This window comes from Mastigoproctus giganteus, chromosome 10, assembly GCF_048544385.1.
Source record: "Mastigoproctus giganteus isolate SK-2022 chromosome 10, ASM4854438v1, whole genome shotgun sequence".
Classification (NCBI taxonomy): Eukaryota; Metazoa; Arthropoda; class Arachnida; order Uropygi; family Thelyphonidae; genus Mastigoproctus; species Mastigoproctus giganteus.
Window position 1 is genome coordinate 178,923,842 of NC_143584.1, and position 27,711 is coordinate 178,951,552.

The 27,711-nt window shown below is 37.4% G+C and overlaps 1 protein-coding gene across 4 annotated transcripts in view; it reads right to left on the bottom strand.

Moving 5' to 3' along the window:
- Prp40 (pre-mRNA processing factor 40) overlaps positions 1-27,507 on the bottom strand; it is a 434,121-nt gene extending 406,614 nt beyond the window's left edge. For all 4 annotated transcript variants that reach the window (XM_090383606.1, XM_090383605.1, XM_090383604.1 and 1 more), the window contains exons 1-2: positions 27,395-27,507; positions 5,391-5,514 (exon numbers count right to left, since the gene is read on the bottom strand). The gene's annotated coding sequence lies outside the window, so the exon portion shown is untranslated. The remainder of the gene's footprint in view (positions 1-5,390; positions 5,515-27,394) is intronic.
- Positions 27,508-27,711: the final 204 nt, after the last annotated feature.

Sequence of the window (27,711 nt, forward strand, 5' to 3'; positions counted from 1 at the left end):
GCATGAAAATCAGTCAGCGCAATTAAGTTATGAAAATATAAAAATAATTTAATGATCTTCTATCCAGAGTTTTGGTGATGACAGCACTACCTTCAACCTATCAGCTTGAGAAACCTGGCTTTTCAGAAACGGTTCAATCTTTTGAACATCAGCCAACCGACAAATGACAATCTCCAGGAAGTTAAGATTAAACCTTCCAAAGCTCAGTCTGGTATTAAGCTCAGTCTGGTATTCCTTCCTCCAAAGCTCAGTCTGGTATTCCTTCAAAAAAAAAAAAAAAGATCTATGAAGCATGCATCATGACACAGTATGCAGAACCAAGTCTGGCCCAAAATCCTGACGGCCAGAATCTCAACAGCCAAAAATCCCGACAACCCAGAATCGCCACAGTATCTACCATATCATAAAAATATATGAATATAATTCTATATATTCATTAGTTTTTAGTAAGTAAAAATGTACCTTGCTAGATTAGTTTTGTATAGAAAGAATATAAAAAATAAAAATTGTAATGACAAATACCTCTTTCAATTTGAAGATCATGTTTTCTGTTACAAAAACAAACAGTTTTAAAATACGATCAACAAATAAAAACGACTTAATTAATTTTATTATACTGCATTTAACTGCAAATTTTTCAAGTCAAATTCTGATATTTGTATAGGGTGTTTGAGCAATAATTATAGGTATAGCATTGAAATGCTAAAGATAAAAAACTTGAAATAAGAATACTTTCAGAATATGAAAATTTACAGTACAGGAATCACCGACTTGTGTAATACTCGACTTACGGAAATTTGACTTTACGTTAAGTTTTTGCTGGCCGGTGCAAACTTAAAAAAAATCACAGAAAAGTATTTTGCATCCCGTAGGAATAAATGGAGATATCGTGAAAATATTGTAATGTCAACCCAATAAACACGTTTTTTGGTTTTTTTGTAATTCGCTCCAAGTCCTTGGAAGTCGAAAATTTCACTATATAACTAAGCTATTTATTTCTTTAAAAGGTCATATTTATAATGGAAATTGCACCACCCTTTCATCGTTATCATATGTTCCCATTATAAGAATCAATTTTGAATGCCTTTGTGATATTTTTCTAAACCACGTTTCTGGAGGTCACGACCATAAAACAATAAAAAACAATTTGCACTTTCCAGTTTATTGGGCTTTTCTGTAAGTGCATCTAATTATAAATGGGTAGTAAACTCTATCTTATTGCATTTGCGATAATACCAATAACTGAAATTCTGTGGGTTTTTACGTTACAGTATTATGATGAAATGTATTCCTCTTCACTGAAATCTTCCAACATATAAAAAACAAATTTTCAGAAACTTCTCTTCATTCCTATTTATGTATTACAATGATGAAAGGTAAGCGACCGACGGAAAGTGTAAGTGGTGGTAGTGCCAGGAAATGAAACAAAACTGATTTAGAAATGAAGATGAAAATGACTAAGAAGTACGAAGCAGGACAAAGTTTGTCATCTATTGCAAGGGAATTAGGTCTCGCTGCTTCAACAGTGAATACTATTTTAAAGAACATTTCGTGTATAAAAGAACACGTTAAAAGATCAACGCATGTAAGATCAACAGTAATCACAAAACAGCATTCGGGTGCTATATCAAAGATGGAAACAGCTGTTAATAATATGGATGGAAAAACAGATTCAGAAGCGAGTCCCCCGAGTCCATTGAAGCAAAAGCAACAAGTATTTACAAAAATATTAAGGATAAGTATGGTGAACCCCAACCCAAGTTCATGGCAAGCAACAGGTGGTTTAACCCAATTCGAGTCCGTTGGGGTGTGTACCCCAACCGGCGATGTTCGATTCCAATAGGTTCAAGCACTGTGCTGGTTTCCACAACATTAAAGTATGCGGTGAAGTATGTGCCAGTGCCGATTCTGCAGCTGCAGAGAAATTTTTGTGATACTAGAAAAAGTTATTGATGAAGGCGGCTATTCAATGCAGCAAATTTTAAAAGTTGACAAGACTGCTCTGAATTGGAAAAAAAATGTCGGATCGAACATACATTGCCAAAGAGGAAAATACAATGCCAGGTTTCAAGGCTTCAAAAGACAGGGCCACGCTCTTGCTTGGGACTAATGCAGCAAGAGATTACAGATTAATACCACTGCTTGCATACCATTCCGGAAATCCTCATGCATTTAAGAGCATCAATAAAGCCAGGTGGTAGATGACTTTCATCAACCGGTAAAATACCACCACTTTGCTTATTGGAGGCTTGAAGTGGTGAAACCCATGTTTAGTCTCTAGAGCAAAGTTTCCGGTATCCCCCCCCCATACTTCTCCTTCAACCCATGCATGGTACTAAGTACTACAGGTTTTGATACCTTTCGTGTTTGGGGGTTTCATGAAAAAAAAAAAAAAAACCCTACCCATGCATTTTCGATCGAACCAGAGAGCATGGATAACAGTATCTCTCTCTGAGGATTGGTTTAAATGCTGCTTCATTCTCAAGGTTGAAAAATATTGTAAAGACAATGACATTCCTTTCAAGATTTTGCTTCTATTAGATAATGCTCCTGGACATCCTATGCATCTAGATGATTTCAATTTGAACATGAGTCATATTTCTACTGCCAAACACAACTTCACTCATCTAACCTATGGATCAGGGTGTTATTTCGAATTTCAAAGCATACAATTTACGCACAACATTCTCAGGGATTGTCTGCAGTAGACGATGAGAAAAATTTTACGTTAAGAGACTTTTGGAAATCTTACAATATTTACCACACCATCTTAAACATTAATAAGGCCTGGGCAGAAATTACTAAAAGTTGTTTAAATGGCACATGGAAGAAAATATGCCCACAGCACATAAAAAGCTTCGAAGGATTTGAAAAAGATGAATCTTAAGAGGTTACAGATTTACTTGAGTTGGAGATTGATGCCAAAGACGTGGAGGAGTTAATAGAGGAAGAAGAGAAGGAATTATCTAACGAAGAACTTATTGACTTGCAAGCAGCAATAGTGAAAGAAGAAAATGCTGACGAAGCTTAAGATGAACCAAACGAGGAGCCAAGATGCTTCATCACCAGAGAGGTGGCAATGGCGAGGTTTAAGAAGATGGATGAATGGCGAGTCAAAAAAGGTTGGGAACTGCTGGTCTACATCTTTGAGTAATGGGCATGGAAAAGCCTTAGGTAACCCAGCTGATGTAGCTAATAAAGTTGGAGTGGGATTTATTGGCGAAAGGGCTGCTATGACCATATTGCGCCTAGCTAATAAAGTGAAACAGGTACTTTGCTTCATAGTCTAAGACTATGTTACAGTGCATCATAGTCTAAGACTATGATGCACAGTAAGTAAAGGCTGAACCGCACGAAATTAGCAATACTGAAATTACACCTGTTTATTAGAACAGCTTTAAAGTCTCAAGGCAAGGTTCCCGGAGAGGACAGTATATACCCAGTAGTTCTGAGGGAGGTGGCAAGAGAGTGCATTAAACAATTAAGGTTAATTATGAGTACAATGTCATATGCAGGAGAGATTACTTTGGATTGGAGAAGTACCAATGTATAACTAACACATAAAAGTAATTCTAAGAGAGAAATTGGTAGCTACAGAGCAGTCAGTCTGATTTCAGAGGTAGGGAAAATCATGGAGAAAGAATGCAACATAAAAAAAAAAAAAAAAAAAGTAAAGTGCAGCCATTATCAACCCACTGCAGGATGGAAGCCTCCTCAACAATTCATGCTGAGGGAAATGGACCATAATCTGCCACGCTGGTCCAGTGCGGGTTGGCAGATCGACCATATTCAGCAGTCAGGGGCTTGAACCCCGGTCTACTCAAAGAGCGTGTGCTACTGCACTCCCGCTCCTCACCACTCGGCTACGAAGGCCGTTAGGGATGTTTAAATAGAAATGGAATTCTGAAAAAATTCTGCTATGAAAGTTGTTTTTATTTTCTCTGCATTCTTTGTAATTCTCGGTGTTTTTTTACTCATTTTACTTAAGTATTTTACTCATTTTTAGGGAATAAAGCAAAATTACAAAACGAGGAGGCACGCTTGATACACATAAACAAAGCTGTGCGTGTGTAGCAACTGAATAAACAATACCGTAAATGCAGATATACACTATTAACACCTCACATTTTACTAAAGCACATTTCTAGGGGTTACTACCATAAAACAATAAAAACAATTTTCAGTTGCCTTTCTACTAATGGAATCTGTTTTAAACTGGTAGTAAACTCGATCTAATTGCATTTGCGATAATACCGATAGCTGGAATTGTGTGGGCTTTTACGTTATTATGGTGAAATGTGTTTTCCCCTTCACTAATATAAGAAACATAAATTCATTTTCAGAATCTTCTCTTCGTGTTGCGTTCGGTTGGGGTGATTCTGCGTTCGACTGTCATTTCTTGTAAACACAAAGGCGAATCGTGCATAAGCGAATTCGGTTCGTGTTATATAAGATATCGTTCCCCTATTTATAAATCATGTATGATCGAATTCGTGTAATGTAAACACGTGTTATACGAGGACTGACTGTATTTGAAAATTGCAAAATTTTCACAATGGATACTGCTAGTATGTATTGTAAGTCTAAGATATTACTGAATTCTGTCTTTTTAGAATTTCCAATAACAATTTTTGTCACTGGAAATTCTAAATTTTTACTCACTTCAAGAGAAGTCTTGTAAACAACATTTCAATAAACTTCTATTAATTAGAAATCTGAAGCAGGCACTCCCTTTCTCACCACCAAATAAGAGGATGTATAAAGTGTACACAAGGAATGGTACATGTGACTGTTTGATATATTTTCTCATTTAGCATTGAATGACCATAGCATTTTACAGTCACGGATATTGGAAACTTGTGCCAGTAACAAATGGCTTCAGAAAATTAAAATGGGTAAATTATTCAGGGATGTGAAAATAACTTTTGGAGCAAACAGACAGCATTCAAAATTTTTCCTTGTCATAAATTGAAAATACTCTGAACAATTTCTAATTAATGACAATACTAGTTAAAAGTCAATTTTCGACAGCAAAATCAAAGAACACATCTCTGAAGGCACACACTGAATTACAGCTAAGAAATTCATATTGGAAAATTGGATTGAGGAAGCATTAAGGGATTCCCAGACACCCAAACACCTGGTAATTGGTAACTCTTCATAAGGCATTTGGAGTGAACAGCACTATTCCAGGTAAAAGAGAGCAACATGGGGGGGGGGACACAATAGCACACAAGCAGCAAGTGACCTGCACTATAGTAGAGGATAACTGAACTGATACTCAAATGTCTGAGGCAATAAATCATATATTAATAATAATGTAAAGCTTATTGTGCTCATTTTTAATTCACACTTAAACTAGTGCTTATATTATGTCCTAAAATACTTACATTAGCTCTACAGATGCCCTTGTTTTATAAGAAACCCACACAGATGACAACTTCAAAATAGAAGAAAAAATCCTGGATTTCAGATTAATAACATCTTACTACCATGCCAATGGTGTGTGCAAACCTAAATAAGTAATAAAATATTCAAGAACTTTCCAAATAGCACAAAACCTATCTATAAACAACCATATATATTTCAGACATGAAAATAACTGATATGTATAAATATCAAAATAAAACTACCAAATCCACCTTATCTTCTTAACTACACCAATTATAATAATACAGTAGTAATATAACAGTCCTCATATTTTCTACAGTTATCACCAAAATTATCATAATGTGAACTCTGCTTGGAATCATGATTAATTATCCACTTCATCAGTTTGATGATACAAAATGCTTACAAAATTCCAGATACCAAAAAGTTCTTATGAGTTTCATTCCCAGCCAATATGGACCAATCATTTATATAGCAGGAATCCAAACTGCAATTATAAAATCAATTTCAAAGCCTATATGTTTTGCAAAACTACAGTCCATCTCAATTTTAAAATCCATTTTCAATGCTTACTGAAACTTCTATGACAACCACATTAAATGAGTCAAAATACGTATACCAAGAGACTACAGAAAGAAATATATACCTTTGAAGAATGAAGGATATAAATTGACTAAAGAAATTTAAAAAGGAGACATTACAATAATTTAAGAACTTTTACAAATTTTTATATAATGCTTGTTGAGCAACAGGTAAAGTTTGAAACAATCAAGCAAGCACTGAGTCAAGAACAAAACCTTGGGTTCTGATTTTTAAGCTCGGATTCTGTTCTAATCCAACAAAACAGTACAAGTATTAACCTAGAGTTAATAGTATTATTTCTTTATCTGTAGTTTGTGTAAATAAAATCTTTAATATGAAAGTAAAATCCCAACTAAAATTCAGATTAACTGATATGCAACACTACTTTCACAAGCATTTACACAAGCTGGTGGTTTAGATAATAGTGAGCCTGAATTTCTGAAATCATGGGTACTGGAAATGTGAAGATGTGTGAGAAAGCCGAAACACTAATAACAATAAAATCTAGTAAAACCCCTTGCTGTCACACATAACTACAGTCCAATAACTCTCTTAATTACAATGTACACCGATGAGCCAAAACATTATGACCACCTATCTAACATGATGTTGGTCCTCCACTTGCAGCCAAAACAGCTTGTATTTGGCAAGGCATGGACGCTACAAGGTTTCTAAATGTGTCTTGTGGTATCTGGTACCAACACGTAACCAGCAGATCCTTTAACACCTGTAAGGTCCGTGGTTGAGACGCCACAGATCAGAGTTGCTGTTCCAACACAAACCACAGATGCTCGATGGGATTGATGTCTGGGGAATTTGGAGGTCAGGGCAATACCTGGAAGTCTTCCTGATTTTCTGCAAACCAGTCTCAAACAATCCGGACAGTGTGGCATGGTGCATTATCCTGCTAAAAGACGGCAAAGAGGGGGAAGACTGTTGTCATGAAAGGATGTACCTGGTCAGTAATGATGTTTAGGTAAGTGGTAGACATCAGAGTGCCCGGCACAGGGATGACTGGACCCAGGGTATCCCAGCAGAACATCACCCAAAGCATGACACCACCACCAGCTTGTTTTTGCCTCACAGTGCATCCAGGTGCCATCACTTTCCCAGGTAAACAACGCACACATACCCAGCCGTCCACATGGTGCAACAGGAAACGTGATTCATCGGACCAGATGACCTTCCAAATCACTCAAGGTCCAGTTTCGATGCTAGCATGCCCATTGTAGGCACTGTTGCTGGTGAACCGTGGTTAGCATGGGTACTCTGAGTGGCCTGTGGCTACGCAGCCCCATTTTCAGCAGGGTTCGATGTACTGTGTGTTGTGACACATTACTCCCATCACCAGCATCCCAATTACTTGCTAGTTGCAACAGTCGCCCTTGTGGTGCCACATACCATTCAGGAGAGCCTTCGCTCCCCTTGAGCATCAATGAGCCAGCACCTTGCCAGCGGTTCATGAGTTTTCCCTCCTCAGACAACTTTCGGTAGGTACTAACCAGGGCTGACTGTGAACACGCCACCAGCCATGCCATTATGGATATGCTCTGACCCAGTCGTATGGCCATTACAATTCAGCCTTTGTCAAACTCGCTTAAGTCCACTGCCTTCCCCATCTGAAGAAGAAGAGTAACACTGATTAACGGAGCTCAGTATCAGGTGTTTTTTATACCATGTCCCGACCAGCACACGTGCCGTAGTTCACCTGCAGTTGCTTCAATTTGCATAACGACTCGCTAGTCAAAATGTTTTGGCTCATCGGTGTATACAATGAAAAGGAAAATTAAAATAAAAGTGAGATGTGGCATCAACCAAAAATTATAAACTATTAACACGAAACTTTCAGCAAACCACGATTTTCCTAATATATGTCTACAAGGACATGCTTATAATATACAAGGTATAATTTAAAAAATTTGTTGAAGTGACTTCATATCTTGAAACTGCTACATTGTAGTGAGTTGCAACTTTTTTGCTACATATTTAGTGGTTCATCTATACATAGTAATGCATGAATCCCTTATTTACCTGCAGTCTGAGTTAGCATGCTTTTTACAGGTGTTTTATGTGTTTTGTCACATTCTAAAATGAATGATTTTACTGAGTAGCAAATTTGCATCAAATTTTATTTCAAAATATATAAAAGTGCAACAGAAACCAAGGTTTCTGTTCCTCCTTTTCCCAGATGTTGTAAACAGCTTTAGGAGTAAAAATGTGTCATTTAAAGACTTCAATAATTCACAAAATTTAAAGAGGGGTTGCTCAACCATTAAAAATGACCCTTAATCTGGCTGACTACAACTTCAAAAACAATATGAGTCAATCACACATGTTCATGATCTAATCAGGAATCATCATTGTTGAACTATCCAAGAAATTGCTAGTGAAACTGGAATTTCTTATGGGACATATCAATTTTGACATAAGATTTGGGAATGCAACACATTTCACTGAAGTTTGCACCTCCTCACTGAAGAACTATTTTTTTTTCATATATATATATATATATATATATTTTTTTTTTTTAACTGCACTATGTGTTCACCTCAGGTAAGTGATTAATAGTTCTAGTGTATTAATATTTTGTATGTTTCTAGTTTACTGATTTCACCAACTATTTTAATAATTTAATTATTGTCAACTGAACTCTCATAACTGATTTACAGCTGACAACTGAACTCTGTGATTTACAGCGTTGGTGGTAGAATATTCAAGTTTAATACTATCAGTCATTTTATTCATTGTTCTAACACTACTGCACGTAATAAATATGACAGTCATCTGTGTAGTGTGCTCACTTCAGGTTGATTCTTAACTCATCTGTTGAGATTGTACTGTCACAGTTTGTGCACCTTGTTCCAATATAAAATACTTTAAACTTTCTCATAATTTTAAATCACAATATAGATGCCCTGATTGTAAAGCTTCTACATCAAAACAACCATATACGAGTAACCAACAGCAATAACAAGAAGCTGAAATTGAAAATGGCTATGCTAGTTCAAGAAATGATCAAGAAACTTCACCTGTATCAATTTTACCACATTCAATAAAATTCTCATCAAGTTCTAAATTACAACTGGAACTAAAGCCTTTTTTAGATGACTTCCAGGAATTGCGTACAATTATCAGGACTTCTACTTGATAAGTTGGATACTCAAGCCATTATAATCAAGGAACTGCAAAATAATTATCTAACTCTTAGTGATAATTTTAAAAATATGTCAGAACATTAGTTTAATAACTCAATTAATAAGTTTAGTTAAATTAAATTATGACCTAATGTGTGATTATAAAAATACCTTGACCAAATTTAATGTGATCCACAATGAACATAAGGATCAGATACATCACAGAAATCATATAGATTCTAATCCTTTTGATAACCAAATATTAAATGAAAATGCTGATAAGAACGTGCCTACAAAATCAAATATAACTATTTCACCTTTGTCTCCAAATAAACCAGGGGATAATGATTTATTTATAAGAAATTCCACTTCCCAAATTACGTTAGCTAGTAAAACAGAGTATCGATTTATCCACCAATATTAAAACTAATGCGAATACTAATACAATAGACTACACAAATAATTTTACCCGTTCATATCCCAATAATTCTAAACCTTCCAACTCCCCTAAATTCCTATCTCATCAATTTGATAATAATGACATAGAAACTATACCAAAAACATAGATTATACCTGAGAACTCCCCCATCCCCAAATGAGTAAACAAATTCTGTTGCTTCTATTGCATTATCACAGATAGATTCTTCAAACAGCTCATCCAAATTGACATGAAAAGAAAAAGCCACCATCCAGTCATCCATTAATATGTTCTTTAGTAAGGTTGAGTGGCCGACTCCTTCTAAATCTCCCCAGCCCTCAACCTCCACAGCGACGTATTTATCAGCTGAATACGTCAATCCTGGCAAAGACGTTTGAGAGGTAAAAATTACTGATGTTATGCTTGTCCCTTCTCTTTTTTTTTCAATTTTATAATTTAAAATTTTTTAAATTTCACACTTTTTATAATTTTTCCTGTGCATGTGATAAAAAATTGAAGATACAATAAATAATTCTATTCACATGTTCACCGAACATTTCTTTTTTGATTCAATCAATTCAGTGAGCACAGTTGTGGGTGCTGCACAAGCATGGGGGAAATTCTGACTTATGTAGAGTTCCCCGGAATGCAACCCTGATATTAATTGGGGAGTGGTTGTACTAGGATTTTAGGAGCATTAGTGACTGCCAGATTGCTTGTTGTATATTTTATGTAAATTGCATGTTCTGAGGTCAATTGTCTGTTTGCTAGACAAAAAACATGCTACCATCACCTGATAGCAACAAACTATCAGGTGATGGTAGCATGTTTATGGGTCTTTTTTTTAATATTTTTATGGTAGTTGCATCTATTTGTATTTTTATGGCCCTTTTTCACAGCATGAAAAAGGCCCATAAAAATACAAACAGGTGTATACAGACCCATAAGAATAGAAACATGTGCATGTATATTTGTGTGTACATCAATGCTAGAAGTTTGGTAAATAAATTTGACGAATTTGAGGTGCTGGTCAAAACTTCAAAGACATATATTGTTGGGATAACAGAGACATGGTGTCACACATATATAAGGAATACAGAACTGGAATTTGGGGTGTACAATGTGTAAGGATAGACAGGATAGGAAGGGAGGAGAGGTTATGTTATTGGTTAAGAAACGCACAAAATCCAAGGAAGTACAGCCAGTCGACATGACTGTACAGTGCAGTGTCGAGTCAGTTAGGTGTGATGTAAGCATTAGGAAAGAAAAATTGAGGGTAGGAGTGTATTATAGGCCTAATGACTCTGATGAGTATAATAAACAACTGTACAGAGAAATAGAGTGGGCCAGTAAATCAGTGTCTTATAATGGGGAATTTTAATTTTCATGTTATTGACTGGAATTTGTGGGTTGGTCACTCACACACTAGCAAGGCTTTTGTGGATTTATTGGATGATTTTCTACAGCAGCATGTTCAGGAGGCAATTAGAGGGAGTAATACTCTTGATCTGATTATCAGTAGTGATTCTTCATGCATTAAGAATCTGCAGATAAAGGAACCACTAGGTCACAGTGATCACAGTGTACGGAAGTGGGATTTACTGAAAGATGCAACTACCATCAGGGGTAAAGGGAAGGGTTTTTGTAAAGGTGACTATGGTGATCTGAGACAGTATTTAAATTCTATATGGTGGGACCAACTGATCATGTTACCAACAGCATATTCAAAATTGGAAGGATTCAAAGAATTAATCTTGGAAGCTACTAGGCTTTTCATACCAACTAAGAAATACTGTTCAAGATTTAGGCCTAAATGGATGTCAGATGAACTAATGAGGCATGTGGCAGAGAAGAAAAATGCATGGGATACATATAAATTAATGGGTGACATGGAAGCCTATGATAGATATTAACTGGTCTGTAACCAAGCACAAAGGAGGTTAGGCAAGCAAAGGAAGATTACGAGAAATGTTTGGCAAAGGATGCAAAGAAAAACAACAAAGAGTTATTTACTTATGTAAACTCTAGAAGGAAGGAGATGAATCAGATTGGTCCACTTGATATCGTTGGTTTAACTGTTGATGATCCTGCTCAGGGGGCTAACAAACTAAATGAATATTTTGCATCTACATTCACACAAGGAGTTATTCAGGGAGTAGAATGCCAGAGGTGTATTAAACTCTGGCAGTAAGCTAGATAATCTTGTAATAACTGAGAGTAAAGTGGAGGAGAGATTGTTGAAGATAAACATAAGAAAGGCATCTGGAATGGATGGAATCTATCCAGTTATATTAAAGGAGGCAGCAAAGGAAGTAAGCAAACCCTTAGCCATATTTATGAGAGCTTCCTTGGATTCAGGGGAGGATTGTAAGGATTCAAAGAATTAATCTTGGAAGCTCTCGCTTCTGTATTTTTAGAAAATACGGCTGCGAGTTACAGGCTCCGAAAAAAACGATAAGTGTTTGCTTTTTATTTACATAATTGTTATTTTATATTGTACTTAATACGTAGTCTTATAGTTCTAATTACGCTGGTTATTTTTATTTTTATTTATATAAACAGTTTTTGTAGATATACGTAATACTTTATAAAACCGTTATTTCGTTTGAATATTGCAGGCATTGTTTTTGTATATAGTGATAGGGAATTCAAATTTTTAATTGAGGTAGCTAGGTAGCTCTAACGTATAATTATGGAAACAGTAATACGTTTCACTGTTTCTATTAGATAGCGTAGTATTGACATTTAATTAATTTAATTTATTGATCTTATTAATTTAAAATATCATGCCCCAAACTAGAGCAGCAAAGCAACGGGCACAAAGTGGCAGGAGTGCTGTGATTCGGGGGAGAACTGAGGGGGGGGGGCGATTCTCCAACGCATCGCAGCCTAAAAAAATGTGCAACTTGTGAAATGTTTGCCGAACTATCTGGAATGGAACATGATATTGCCATGGGGGGATGTTGTTGTGTGTGCGCGATGTAAGGAGTGTAAGGAAATCGGCGACAACTCAGCGTTATTATGGGCCTATATGAGATTTTGAAGGACAGGGTGGATGCCCTCGAAAGATCTAAATTGAGGGGCCCATCAGGCTCTCAGCTGCCCACATCAACGATAGAGCTCGCACTTGGTCATCACGCAACACAGCGGCAACCCCCAAGGCAGACTGCGCTGGTCCCAAAGGAACTAGTAGTTGTTGGTGACTCTATTGTCAGGGAAACGGGAAACATCCTTTGTAAAAAGGATAGGTGGAACAGGACCAGGGTATGTCTGCCAGGGGCAAAGGTTGATGACGTTGTAGAGCAGATATCATATTTTAAGGGCACAAAAGGTGATATAGTTGTACACGTTGGCACTAATGATATTAAGAGTAGGAGACCTGCGGAATTACTTAACAAGTACAGATCACTGATGAAAAAAAGCCGTGAATTAGGGTTGAATTTGAAAGTGTCTGCAATTCTGCCCAGACACGATAGGAGGGAGTATATGATGAGAGCCTTGTCGATCAATTCGGCCCTGGAAAGATTGTGCAAAGCTCAAGGCATAGAATTTTTTTCAGCCTGGACTGTACTTGTTAACAGGAGAGACTGCTTCTACAGGGATGGGATACACTTAAATAGAAAGGATGCAAGAATATTTGCTGATGCTATCGAGGCAGTGTTAGGTGGGTCAGAAAACTGATAGCTTTGGGGGATACAAGGACTAATAGTTTAACAGTAGCCGTAGGCAGAGGTGAAGGTGATTCTTGCACAACTTCTATTAGAATAAGTAGCGACCTGGAGCGAGGGGTGTTGGGGATTTCAGGGACGGATGTCAGTCATCGTGAAACAGGTGGGTATATGGGATGTGTTAGAGTGGCTGGGAATAGGAATAGGTGCATGTATACTTGCATGTATACCAATGCTAAAAGTATAGTAAATAAATTTGATGAATTTGAAGTGTTGGTCAAGACAACAAAGGCGGATATTGTTGGGATATCAGAGACGTGGTGTCACACAGATATAAGGAATGCCGAACTGGAATTTGGGGAGTACAATGTGTACAGAAAGGATAGACAGGATAGGAAGGGAGGAGGTGTTATGCTGTTAATAAAGAAAGATATTGTTTGTTTGTTATTTGGTTTTTAGGAGCATTAGCAACTAAGGCCATATTGCTCCGGGATATGCGGTGGTCATTCCCTGACCTTTCCGCATCCTCTGTATTTGGTGGTGACGGGTTCGAACCCCGGTCTAATCAAGAAGCGTGTGCTACGCACTGCTGCTCCTTCCCACCTGGCTACAGAGGCGCCAAAGAAAAATATAAAATCAAAAGAAGCGCATCCAGTTGATATAGATGAACAGTGCACTGTTGAGTCAGTTTGGTGTGACATAAGCACTGCGAAAGCAAAAATTAGAGTAGGAGTGTGTTATAGGCCTAATGACTCGAATGAGTACAATGAACAATTGTATAGAGAAATAGTGGGCTAGTAAATCGGAATATCTTATAATGGGCGATTTTAGCTTCCCAGATATTGACTGGAACTTGTGGGTTGGGAACTCACACACTAGTCAGACTTTTGTGGATTTATTGGATGATTCTTTTCTGCAGCAGCATGTTTGAGAGGCAACCAGAGAAAGTAATACTCTTGATCTGGTTATCAGCAGTGATCATTCATGTATTAGGAATTCGCAGATAAAAGAACCACAAGGTCGCAGTGATCACAGTGTACTGATCTGGGATTTACTTAAAGATTTAATTACCATCAGAGGTAAAGGAAAGGGTTTTTGCTTCTGTAAAGGCGAATACAGTGGTCTCTGACAGTTTTTAAATGCTGTACAGTGGGATCAACTGATGATGTTACCAACAGTAAATTCTAAGTGGGAAGCATTCAAGGAATTAATCGTGGAAGCTACTAAAAGTTTCATACCTATTAAGATATATTGTTCAAGGTTTAGGCCTAAATGGTTGTCAAATGAACTAATGAGACTCATAACAGAGAAGAAAAATGCATGGGATGCATATAAATTATCAAGCGACTCAGAAGCCTATGGCAGATATAAGTTAATATGTAATCAGGTCACAAAGGAGGTTCGGCAGGCGAAGGCAGATTATGAGAAATCCTTGGCAAAAGATGCTAAGAAAAACAGCAAGGATTTCTTTACTTATATAAACTCTAAAAGGAAGGGGGTGAATATGATTGGTCCACTTGATATCGTTGGTTTAACTGTTGATGATCCTGCTCAGGGGGCTAACAAACTAAATGAATATTTTGCATCTACATTCACACAAGGAGTTATTCAGGGAGTAGAATGCCAGAGGTGTATTAAACTCTGGCAGTAAGCTAGATAATCTTGTAATAACTGAGAGTAAAGTGGAGGAGAGATTGTTGAAGATAAACATAAGAAAGGCATCTGGAATGGATGGAATCTATCCAGTTATATTAAAGGAGGCAGCAAAGGAAGTAAGCAAACCCTTAGCCATATTTATGAGAGCTTCCTTGGATTCAGGGGAGGATTGTAAGGATTCAAAGAATTAATCTTGGAAGCTCTCGCTTCTGTATTTTTAGAAAATACGGCTGCGAGTTACAGGCTCCGAAAAAAACGATAAGTGTTTGCTTTTTATTTACATAATTGTTATTTTATATTGTACTTAATACGTAGTCTTATAGTTCTAATTACGCTGGTTATTTTTATTTTTATTTATATAAACAGTTTTTGTAGATATACGTAATACTTTATAAAACCGTTATTTCGTTTGAATATTGCAGGCATTGTTTTTGTATATAGTGATAGGGAATTCAAATTTTTAATTGAGGTAGCTAGGTAGCTCTAACGTATAATTATAGAAACAGTAATACGTTTCACTGTTTCTATTAGATAGCGTAGTATTGACATTTAATTAATTTAATTTATTGATCTTATTAATTTAAAATATCATGCCCCAAACTAGAGCAGCAAAGCAACGGGCACAAAGTGGCAGGAGTGCTGTGATTCGGGGGAGAACTGAGGGGGGGGGGCGATTCTCCAATGCATCGCAGCCTAAAAAAATGTGCAACTTGTGAAATGTTTGCCGAACTATCTGGAATGGAACATGATATTGCCATGGGGGGATGTTGTTGTGTGTGCGCGATGTAAGGAGTGTAAGGAAATCGGCGACAACTCAGCGTTATTATGGGCCTATATGAGATTTTGAAGGACAGGGTGGATGCCCTCGAAAGATCTAAATTGAGGGGCCCATCAGGCTCTCAGCTGCCCACATCAACGATAGAGCTCGCACTTGGTCATCACGCAACACAGCGGCAACCCCCAAGGCAGACTGCGCTGGTCCCAAAGGAACTAGTAGTTGTTGGTGACTCTATTGTCAGGGAAACGGGAAACATCCTTTGTAAAAAGGATAGGTGGAACAGGACCAGGGTATGTCTGCCAGGGGCAAAGGTTGATGACGTTGTAGAGCAGATATCATATTTTAAGGGCACAAAAGGTGATATAGTTGTACACGTTGGCACTAATGATATTAAGAGTAGGAGACCTGCGGAATTACTTAACAAGTACAGATCACTGATGAAAAAAAGCCGTGAATTAGGGTTGAATTTGAAAGTGTCTGCAATTCTGCCCAGACACGATAGGAGGGAGTATATGATGAGAGCCTTGTCGATCAATTCGGCCCTGGAAAGATTGTGCAAAGCTCAAGGCATAGAATTTTTTTCAGCCTGGACTGTACTTGTTAACAGGAGAGACTGCTTCTACAGGGATGGGATACACTTAAATAGAAAGGATGCAAGAATATTTGCTGATGCTATCGAGGCAGTGTTAGGTGGGTCAGAAAACTGATAGCTTTGGGGGATACAAGGACTAATAGTTTAACAGTAGCCGTAGGCAGAGGTGAAGGTGATTCTTGCACAACTTCTATTAGAATAAGTAGCGACCTGGAGCGAGGGGTGTTGGGGATTTCAGGGACGGATGTCAGTCATCGTGAAACAGGTGGGTATATGGGATGTGTTAGAGTGGCTGGGAATAGGAATAGGTGCATGTATACTTGCATGTATACCAATGCTAAAAGTATAGTAAATAAATTTGATGAATTTGAAGTGTTGGTCAAGACAACAAAGGCGGATATTGTTGGGATATCAGAGACGTGGTGTCACACAGATATAAGGAATGCCGAACTGGAATTTGGGGAGTACAATGTGTACAGAAAGGATAGACAGGATAGGAAGGGAGGAGGTGTTATGCTGTTAATAAAGAAAGATATTGTTTGTTTGTTATTTGGTTTTTAGGAGCATTAGCAACTAAGGCCATATTGCTCCGGGATATGCGGTGGTCATTCCCTGACCTTTCCGCATCCTCTGTATTTGGTGGTGACGGGTTCGAACCCCGGTCTAATCAAGAAGCGTGTGCTACGCACTGCTGCTCCTTCCCACCTGGCTACAGAGGCGCCAAAGAAAAATATAAAATCAAAAGAAGCGCATCCAGTTGATATAGATGAACAGTGCACTGTTGAGTCAGTTTGGTGTGACATAAGCACTGCGAAAGCAAAAATTAGAGTAGGAGTGTGTTATAGGCCTAATGACTCGAATGAGTACAATGAACAATTGTATAGAGAAATAGTGGGCTAGTAAATCGGAATATCTTATAATGGGCGATTTTAACTTCCCAGATATTGACTGGAACTTGTGGGTTGGGAACTCACACACTAGTCAGACTTTTGTGGATTTATTGGATGATTCTTTTCTGCAGCAGCATGTTTGAGAGGCAACCAGAGAAAGTAATACTCTTGATCTGGTTATCAGCAGTGATCATTCATGTATTAGGAATTCGCAGATAAAAGAACCACAAGGTCGCAGTGATCACAGTGTACTGATCTGGGATTTACTTAAAGATTTAATTACCATCAGAGGTAAAGGAAAGGGTTTTTGCTTCTGTAAAGGCGAATACAGTGGTCTCTGACAGTTTTTAAATGCTGTACAGTGGGATCAACTGATGATGTTACCAACAGTAAATTCTAAGTGGGAAGCATTCAAGGAATTAATCGTGGAAGCTACTAAAAGTTTCATACCTATTAAGATATATTGTTCAAGGTTTAGGCCTAAATGGTTGTCAAATGAACTAATGAGACTCATAACAGAGAAGAAAAATGCATGGGATGCATATAAATTATCAAGCGACTCAGAAGCCTATGGCAGATATAAGTTAATATGTAATCAGGTCACAAAGGAGGTTCGGCAGGCGAAGGCAGATTATGAGAAATCCTTGGCAAAAGATGCTAAGAAAAACAGCAAGGATTTCTTTACTTATATAAACTCTAAAAGGAAGGGGGTGAATATGATTGGTCCACTTGACATCGATGGTTCGACTGTTGATGATCCTGCTCAGATAGCAAACAAACTGAATGAGTATTTTGCATCTACATTCACACATGAGGAGTTATTAAGGTTTGAAAATGGCAGAAGGTTATCAAATTGTAGCAGGGTGCTTAATGATTTTGTAATAACTGAGAGCAAAGTGGAAGAGAAACTGTTGAAGTTAAATGTAAGAAAAGCACCTGGGGTGGATGGGATCTATCCAGTTATATTAAAGGAGGCGGCAAAGCAACTAAGCAAACCCTTAGCCATAATTATGAGAGCGTCCTTGGGCTCAGGGGAGGTTCCAACGGACTGGAGATGTGCAAATGTATCCCCAATTCACAAAGGGGGGATCGAAGGGTGACACGAGTAATTACAGACACCAGTTAGTTTAACTTCTGTTCCGGGTAAAATAATGGAGTCGCTGGTTAAAGATGCATTGCAGGATCATCTAGACAAGACTGCAGCAATAATTCAGACACAGCATGGGTTTGTTAAGGGAAAGTCTTGTCTAACAAATTTGATAGGATATTATGATGTGGTTACAAAGGAACTGGATGGAAAAAATAATTTCGATATCATATATTTGGATTTCAGGAAAGCTTTTGACACTGATGCGCATGGAAGACTATTGTACAAATTGGAGCAGAATGGTATTAAGGGTAAGTTGCTACAATGGATAAAAGGATGGTTAAGTGCGAGAAGACAGAGGGTGGTAATCAATGGGTGATGCTCTTCTTGAACTAATGTTATTAGTAGAGTCCCACAGGGTTCGGTGTTAGGTCCACTGTTGTTTTGTATATTTATCAATGATATTGATGAAGGTATATCAGGCTTAGTGTCGAAGTTTGCAGATGATACAAAGGTTGGCAGGGTTGTTAATGACAGTAATGGCAGTGTGCTACTGCAACAGGATCTAGATAATTTGGGCAGATGGGCTAAGAAGTGGCAACTGAAGTTTAACCTTGACAAATGCAAAGTACTGCATATGGGTAGAAGTAACCCCAGAGAAACGTACCAACTGTGTGGTACTACACTTAAGGTGGTAGAAAATGAAAAAGACCTGGGAGTAATTGTGCAGTCAGATATGAAGTTCTCTGAGCAATGCAGACAGGCTGCCAGGGCAGGTCATGGGGTTTTGTCAATGATATATAGGAATTTTGCTAGAAGGGAAAAGGAGGTGATTATCCCTCTGTATAAGGCAATGGTCAGGCCACGCCTTGAGTACTGCATACAGGTCTGGAGGCCTCATTTTAGGAAGGATGTAGATTTACTTGAGAGTGTAGAGAGAAGGGCAACAAGATTGGTGAGGGGAATGAAAGGATCCTCTTACCAAGAGAGGCTTAAGTTCTGCAAATTGCAGTGGCTGGAGACTAGGCACCTGTGCAGTGATCTGATTGAGGTATATAAGGCCTTGAATGGGTTGAGCACGCTGAATTCTGATGGGATCCTTCCACTTGTTCAGATTACGAACCTAAGGGGGCATAAATTCAAATTAAGAAAAGACAGATGTTGAATAGATGTGCGGAAATTTGCCTTTAGCCAGCGGGTGGTTATTTGCTGGAACAAACTTCCATCTGTCGTTGTGGAAGTTGATAGGTTGAATAAATTTAAGGTGGAACTGGACAGGCATTTGGAGGGAATGGTGTGATTTTTTTTTTTTTTTGGTTGATGCTGCATAAGTTCATACATTTGCTTTCTTGCATCACATGCCACTACTACTACTACTCATGGACTGGAGATGTTCAAATGTGACCACAATCCACAAAGGAAGGTCAAAGGGGAGACAGGTAATTGCTGATCTGTTAGTTTAACTAACAGATCTCCAAAAAATGAAGGAAAAAAAAAAGCATTTCTGTTGACATGCATCAACAATTCTCATTGTTTATGCTCGTGATTTTATTGAATAATGTATGGGCAAAAAGAATCAGTGGTTGCACATGGTGTGAATTTTTATTACTTGTTTTCTATATATAAAAGAATATTTTGCTTTTTCACATGCACACTCTTTGCTTTCTGCAAAGCAAGGCTAACTGCTATTGTGACATACTACAACAAAATGATTGAAAGGTCTGTCTCAAGGCAGGGCGCTAACTGCTATTGCATCATACTGCAACAAGGTGATTGACAGGTCTGTCTCAAAGACGCTTTTACAAACTTAATTTTTTCCATATATAAAAGAATATTTAATAGTACTTTTAATTTTTAGTTTAGTGCTTTTAATTTTTATTATTCTACATGTCTCAAAGCAACTATTCAATTTTTTTAAAAGTTTCTTCAGCTATTAGCAAAATTTTTAATAATGGCAGTAATAGGAAAGAGAAAGATCGTATCAGAAAGACTGAGAAGAAAAGAAAACATCTTGGGTATGAAGCAGCCTTAAAAATCCTGATATCGAAGAAAACAGAGCGATTGAAAAATATGAAAATAATAAGTTAAAGGTTTCACAAATAAGAAAGGAGAGATACAAAAAACAAGACTATTTTATAACCCAAGACTGTGTATTGGAAATAAGGAAGAAATGTTAGGTTTGTGAATACATCACAGGTGACAGAGCTGGATCGAAAGCATACATTCCACAGATTCATATGTATTCAAACGAAGGGGAATATAACTTCATTTTTAAATGAACACAGTTTCCTGTGAAATTGGCTTTTAGTATGAAAATAAACAAAAGTCAAGGTGAAACATTATCTAAGGTTGGTGTTGACTTAACATCACCATGTTTTTCGCATGGACAATTGAAGGCACCTAAAAATCTCTTTGTATTAACGGAAAATGAATCAAAAATGATGAAGAATGGGGTGTGGGGGATTTCCCCACACTAAAAAAAATTTTAAATATAAAACCATATAATTCAGGTTTGTGTGACACAAGGCAGAAGGAAGCGAAGCGACCTTCTGATTTGTTAGAAAAATTGCTGTTTTGGCATTTCTTTTTCTTCGTTCCAGCTCCGACATACTATGATCCCCAAATAATTTGCATTTTTGTTACAAAAAAATTGCCATTTTGCCATTCCTCTATCTTCATTTCAACACCAACATATTGTAATGTCACGTGACATCTGCCTGTAACATGCTGTCAAGGAGAGGAGGGAGAAAGCAGTTAGTGGATGGAGTCACCACCCTCAATCACTGCTTTCCCTCTCTTCTTGCTGCCATTTTGGAGGGTGCACCCATTTTCATGGCACAATCGATCGGTTATGTATTCTAAAATTGCTTCATTTTTGATTTAATTAGTCAGACCTCTGTTTATTGAACTTCTTTATAGCAAATTTTTTTTATTCCACCTTGGTAATTACAATTAAAATAGTTTCCGTTGAACGAAGAAAATTTCCATGTAAAGAACATATTAGGAGAGACAACTGTGTATGCATTGTTCTGACCTCTGGCGTTTAGGCAATTTACATAATTAGAAAGTGCGAATTAAGGGTGAAAGGGATTACTTTTTCACAATGTTAGTGGTGTCCATAAAACCTATGCAGTCACATACCAAGAAGTCGCGCTAGTCAATATGCTTTCCATAGCCAGTCAGAGGATTAAGAAGATTCTCAACACGGATTATAGCCTCTGGTCAACGTGTGTTGTGGTTACCCTTTACTCCGACAAACGGGCATATGTTTTTCGGAGAAGTGAGTGATCCACACCTTCCAGTAAATTTCTCCTGTCTATGTTTACATGGTCACAGTAACTGAATATGCATGTGATTCCGACATTTTGCACTGTATTCAAAGAACTAGTGATAGTAGTAATGTAGAGGGGGGATTGAGGCAACTACGATATATAAACTTTACGAAGGTGAAATGTTGGCTGGCAGATTTTGAAACTTTGTTGAGCCTTTCACTGTGTAGAAAATGTTCTAAAATATAATGGCATACAGGCAATAATTAAAAAAAAAAACTATATCACCAATCTCCAAAAAACTAGCGCAAATTAAGGATGATGATTGATAAAGAACTTGATATGGAAACTATAAAGATTGGTCGTGTCTTCAGGTCACGATGAGCAGCTTTTAGCTTGTGGAGGGCAATTGTGGGTTGGAGGAATCATTCTGCTTTGTGCAAACATTTTGAATCAGAAGTTAAATATTCTGGATTATTAAATCGACTTTTAAATTTGGAATTTCTTAACAATTTAGCAGTAATGATCGACATCCTGCAGGAGCTCTCTTACCTTTCAGAGGCTTTACAGAATCACAATGGTAAAAGCATAAAAATTAATTATTCGAACTATCAGTGATATTGCTAATTGCAAAAATTCTGAAGGAAATTACGAAGCTGAAATTGAGAGCATTTGAAGTGGAAAGAATTTGAAGGAATCAAAATCGAAAATAAAAAAATTACCTCAAGATAAGTTATTAAATGCATTGTGTTATCCTTAAAGGATAAGTTATTAATGTAACAGGGCAATTTTAAATTAAATAAAGAAAATAACGATATCATTGAAAGAAATTTTAAACATATGCTACCCGAAATCGTGGAATGAATTTTCATCTTGGTGGCAAGAGGGTAAAAACCGAATAAGAAATTTGTTTTCTGATAAAATATGAAATAAAAATTAATGATTTTAGAGATTTTGTCGAAGACAGTATATCTTTAAAATCGAGTGAAATTACCTTTTCAATTTAAAAAGCCAGAAAATATCTTTGAAATCATTGCGATTAGCAGTGCTGAAGCTGAGTCAGCTTTCAGCATACGTTGCAGATTACGATGACCATACATCTAAATGGAAAACCATTGCTTCAATTTGATCTGGATCGTTACATCAAATCATTCCTCTGTAATCATCGCTCAGGTATTGAGCAAAGCAGAAGATCGACAACAAATATTAATAAAGAAGTAAATTGGCAATTTTTAGAATAAATTTTTCTTGAATATTTGTGAAATATTTTTTTTCATGTAATCTGTGATTTTTGTTTACTTTTTCTAGTGTTTGTTTTTTATGTAATATTTGTTTTTATATTGTGGAATGTTTTGTGATAGTTTTTATGTTATTTGTGATATGGAAAATATTTCATGTTAATTTTTATTCTCAATATAAAAATTTTATCATGAAAAAAATGTATTCATCAGTGGCATAGCTACCATGTAGGCAGGCAAGGCAATTGTCTCCTGGCCCGAGCCCTTTAAGGGCCGGGCATCTTTGGCTGTCTCCTGTTTCTGCAATTTTCATTAATTAAGAAGGGACCCGAACATGTTCTTTGCCTCCGGGCCCGAAAAAGGGTAGCTATGCAACTGGTATTTTTTTTTTTTTTTTTTTAACAACTAGGGAAACCAGTTGTTAAAAAAAAAAGACGAATAAAAAAGTTGCGCAGGTGTCGAGCACACGAAGTAGATGGTTTATGCGAAACATCCTTCACATTTCTTTTAGGTATTTTGATTTGTATATATTGATGAAATAAAAGAGCTTTCTTATTGTAAATATTTTATTTATCATTCACAGATTTTCATAATTTCTGGAAGACAAGATACAGTGGATTTATGATAACTAAAGTAAGAGATGTATGTATACTTGTGAGTGCAACGCATCTAAATAGCTCTGTAAAATAGCACCAATTGATGTACCAATCTTGTAGTTGAAGCGACACACGCAGCCTAACAATGGAATGTAACGAAAATGCGAGCCGAAAAAATAAATTGTTGACAAATATTTGTATTGTTGCAATCATACTTACTGCAGTAGTAACTTCAGGAAGCATGATTGCAACGTCATAGTATTCAAAAATTCTAAAAAGTTAGAACTCCAGACACTGTTGTTTATCGCGAAGCATGACAACCAGGTTTTTAAGCTTTTTTTTTTTTTTTAGATAGACCTAGGAACGTTTTACACATTCACTTATACGCATGGTTAAGGGGGTAATAAATCGCATCTGTCCAAGCCCCTAAATCCGCCTCTGACTCGAGATATCATATTGGTCACGAAAAATCGTCACGCACTCTAATCACACTACTAGTAGTTTTTTTTTTTTTTTTTGGTAGTTGTTGGCGCATAGGCTTCTGTGGCCATAATGCACCTCCCAAGGTTTTTGCAGTACTTTGATCCACGCCTGAGGCGGGAATCGAACCCGCGACCTTTGGGTTGCCAGGCAGGCACTTTACCCACCCAGCTAGCCCGGTTGGCACTACTGGTAGTGCTAGCATGGGAAGCGCCTCTAGTGGAAGCCGCGGATGACATCATTTCCGTGACTGATCAAATTTACTCGGTAGAAAGTCGGAAAAACTGCGAGCCCGTTGTCAAAATATTCACAGCTCATCACTGGGTGCACCCATCTCTAAATCTTAACCCCTAATTTTTTTTTTTACTACAGTATACTTAAGATTAACCCAATTAAACAAGGAAAAGTAGAAGAATCATACACCTCAATTAAATCACCTTGCAGGTGCCTAGTCTCCAGATGCTACAATTTGCAGAACTTAAGTCTTTCTTGATAACAGCAACCCTTTGTTCCACTCGGCAATCTCATTGCCCTTATCTATACTCGTTCAGCAGCTCTACATCCTTCCTAAATTGAGGCCTCCAGACCTGTATGCAGTACTCAAGGTGTGGCCTGACCATTGCCTTATACAAGTGGACAATCACCTCCTTATCCCTGTTAACAAAATTTCTGTATATCATTGACAAGACACCATGAGCTACTCTTGCAGCCTGTCTGCACTGCTCTAGAAAACTTTATATCTGATTGCTCAATTACCACCAGGTCTTTTTTATTCTCCACTACACTAAGTGTAGTACCACAAAGTTGGTACGTTATTCTGGAGTTACTGCTACTAATATGAAGAACTTTGCATTTGTTAATTTTAAACTTCAATTGCCATCTCTCAGCCCATCTGCTCAACTTTTCTAGATCCTGTTGCAGTAGCGAACCGTTAATACTCTCCTTAACAACCCTGCAATCTTCATATCAACTGCAAACCTGGACATTAAGCATGATATACCTTCATCAATATCATTGATAAATACAGAAAACAACACTGGCACAACACCGAACACTGGGGGATTGCACTAATAACATTAGTCAACGAAGAGCACTGTCCATTGATTACCACTCTCTGTCCTCTCACGCTCAACCATCCTTTTATCCATTGTAGCAACTTGCCCTTAATGTCATACTGCCCCAATTTGTACAGTAGTCTTCCATGTGCAACAGAATCAAAAGCTTTCCTAAAATCCAAGTATATGATATCAAAATTATTTTTTGCATCCAGTTTCTTTGCAACCATATCACAGTATCCAATCAAATTTGTCAGACCAGACTTCCCCTTAAATCCATGTGTCTGAATTATAACTGCAGTCTATTCTAGATGATCTTGCAATGCTTCTTTAACCAGTGGCTCCATTATTTTCCCTGGAACAGAAGTTAAAACTAACAGGTCTGTAATTACTTGTGTCACCCTGTGTGAACTGAAGAGATATTTGCACATCTCCAGTCCATGCAGACTGGAGTGGGGACCTCCCCTGAGACCAAGGAAGCTTTCATAATTATGGTTAAGGGTTTGCTTACTTCCTTTGCTGCTTCCTGTAATATAACTGAATAGATCCCATCCACCCCAGGTGCCTTTCTTAAGTTTAACTTCAACAATTTTTGCTCCAATTTGCTCTCACTTATTACAAAATCATTTAGCTCCCTGCTAGAATTTGATAAGCTCTTGGCCTCCACTTCCCTACAGTCTTCAACATGTGTGAATGTAGAGGCAAAATACTCATTCAGTCTGTCAGCTACCTCAGCAGGTTATTCAACAATCGACCCATAGATATCAAGTGGACCACTCTGATTCATCCCCTTCCTTCTAGAGTTCACATAAGTAAAGAAGTCTTTGGTGTTTTTCTTGGCATCCTTTGCCAAAGATTTCTCCTAATCTGCCTTCGCTTGCCTAACCTCCTTTGTGACTTTGAGGCATTTGATGCAAGAAAGCAAGCTTATACAGCATAAGCCAAAAAAAAAAAAAAAAAAAAAAACCCACTTCCACTTCACCCCTCTGTTCATTCGAAATACCTGTCCAGCTGAGCCTTAAACTTATTTAGGCTATCAGCTTACACAATATACAAACTGGCATATATCTACCATAGTCTTCTGTGTCACCTGATAATTTATATGCATCCCATGCATTTTTCTTCTCTGCCACGAGTCTCATTAGTTCATCTGGCATCGATTTAGGCCTAAACCTTGAACAGCATTTCTTGGTTGGGACAAGAAGCCTAGTAGCTTCCAAGACTATTTCCTTGAATGCTTCCCATTTAGAATTTGCTGTTGGTAACATCATCAGTTGATCCCACTGTATAGAATTTAAAAACTGTCTGAGACCACTTTACGAATAGTCAACTTTACGAAAGCAAAAACCCTTCTCTTTACCCGACGGTAGTTACATCTTTAAGTAAATCCCAATCAGCACACTGTGTCACTGGCATCTAGTGGTTCCTTTATCTGCAGATTCTTAATGCATGAAGGATCACTGCTAATAATCAGATCGAGAGTATTACTCCCTCTAGTTGCTCTTGAACATGCTGCTATAGAAAACAATCCTCCAATAAATTCACAAAAACCCTGCTAGCGTGCAAATGACCAACCCACAAGTTCTAGTCAATATCTGGAAAGTTAAAATCCCCCATTATAAGACAATCTGATTTACTGCCCACTCTATTTCTCTGTACAGTTGTTAATTGTACTCATCGGTCATTAGGCCTATAACACATTCCTATTCTCAAATTTGCTTTACCAGTGTCACACCAAACTGACTCAACATTGCACTGTTCACCTATGTCAGCTAGATGCACTTCCTTAGATTTTGTGTGTTTCTTAAACTAAAAGCATGACCTCTTCCTCCTTTTCTATCATTTCTGTCACATTGTACTCCCCAAATTTCAATTCTACATTCGTTATCTCTGTGTAACACCATGTCTCTGATATCACAACATATCCGCTTTCGATGTCTTTACCAGCACATCAAATTTATTTACTAGACTCCTAGCATTGTTGTATATGCAAGTATACAGGTACCTATTCTTACTCTTAGTTATCCTAACACAGCCCATGTATTTACTTGTTCCTTGATAACTTCCACCTCAAACACCAAAGACCTCAACTCACAGGAGAATACTTAGCCTTCCTGCTCAGGAGTATGGATAACTAGATAAATCAACTATGAAAACTCGATGCGTAATACAGAAGAGAAAGCTCTTGTTTTAATTTTGTAATGTCAATAAATAAGATGCTTGTTAGTCGGAAATGTATTAACCAAAACACTTCACGACGGAGTAAAAAAAAAAAACTTTGAACATAACTGTGAACATAAGATCAACTATGCAGACTAGATGTGAAATACAGAACAGAAAAAAACCTCTTGTTATTTTAATCTTGGGTTGTTAATAAATAAACCGGCTCTTTATTCGAAAAGTAATATCCATAAGCGAACAACTACGGATTATCTAAGACACTTGCGATGAAAATTCAAAAAAACAATCATATTTGAGGTTCATAACATAAATGTAGAGAGACACAATGGCATTATCATACGATAAAATAAAAATAATAATGAATTAAACGATTACTTACCATAAAAACTATGACAACAGGCGGTATAAAATACTCAAGAGAATAAAAAAATTAATTTAAGATACTAACACACAAGATTACAATAATATTACAATTTTCCATTCTGAACACACAAGGAACACAGCGGTGTTGTTACTCCAGCGCCGCACAACGGTTTTCAAAATAAATCTGAAAACTGAAGAAATAGACATCACATGAATATGCAATATCCGGTAAGACGGCTACGACATAGCCGAGCAGTCATCGTCCTGAGTGCAGGGGCACGCGCTCATTAGGTGGACGGGGTTTCAAGCCCGTGACTGCTAAATACGATAAAC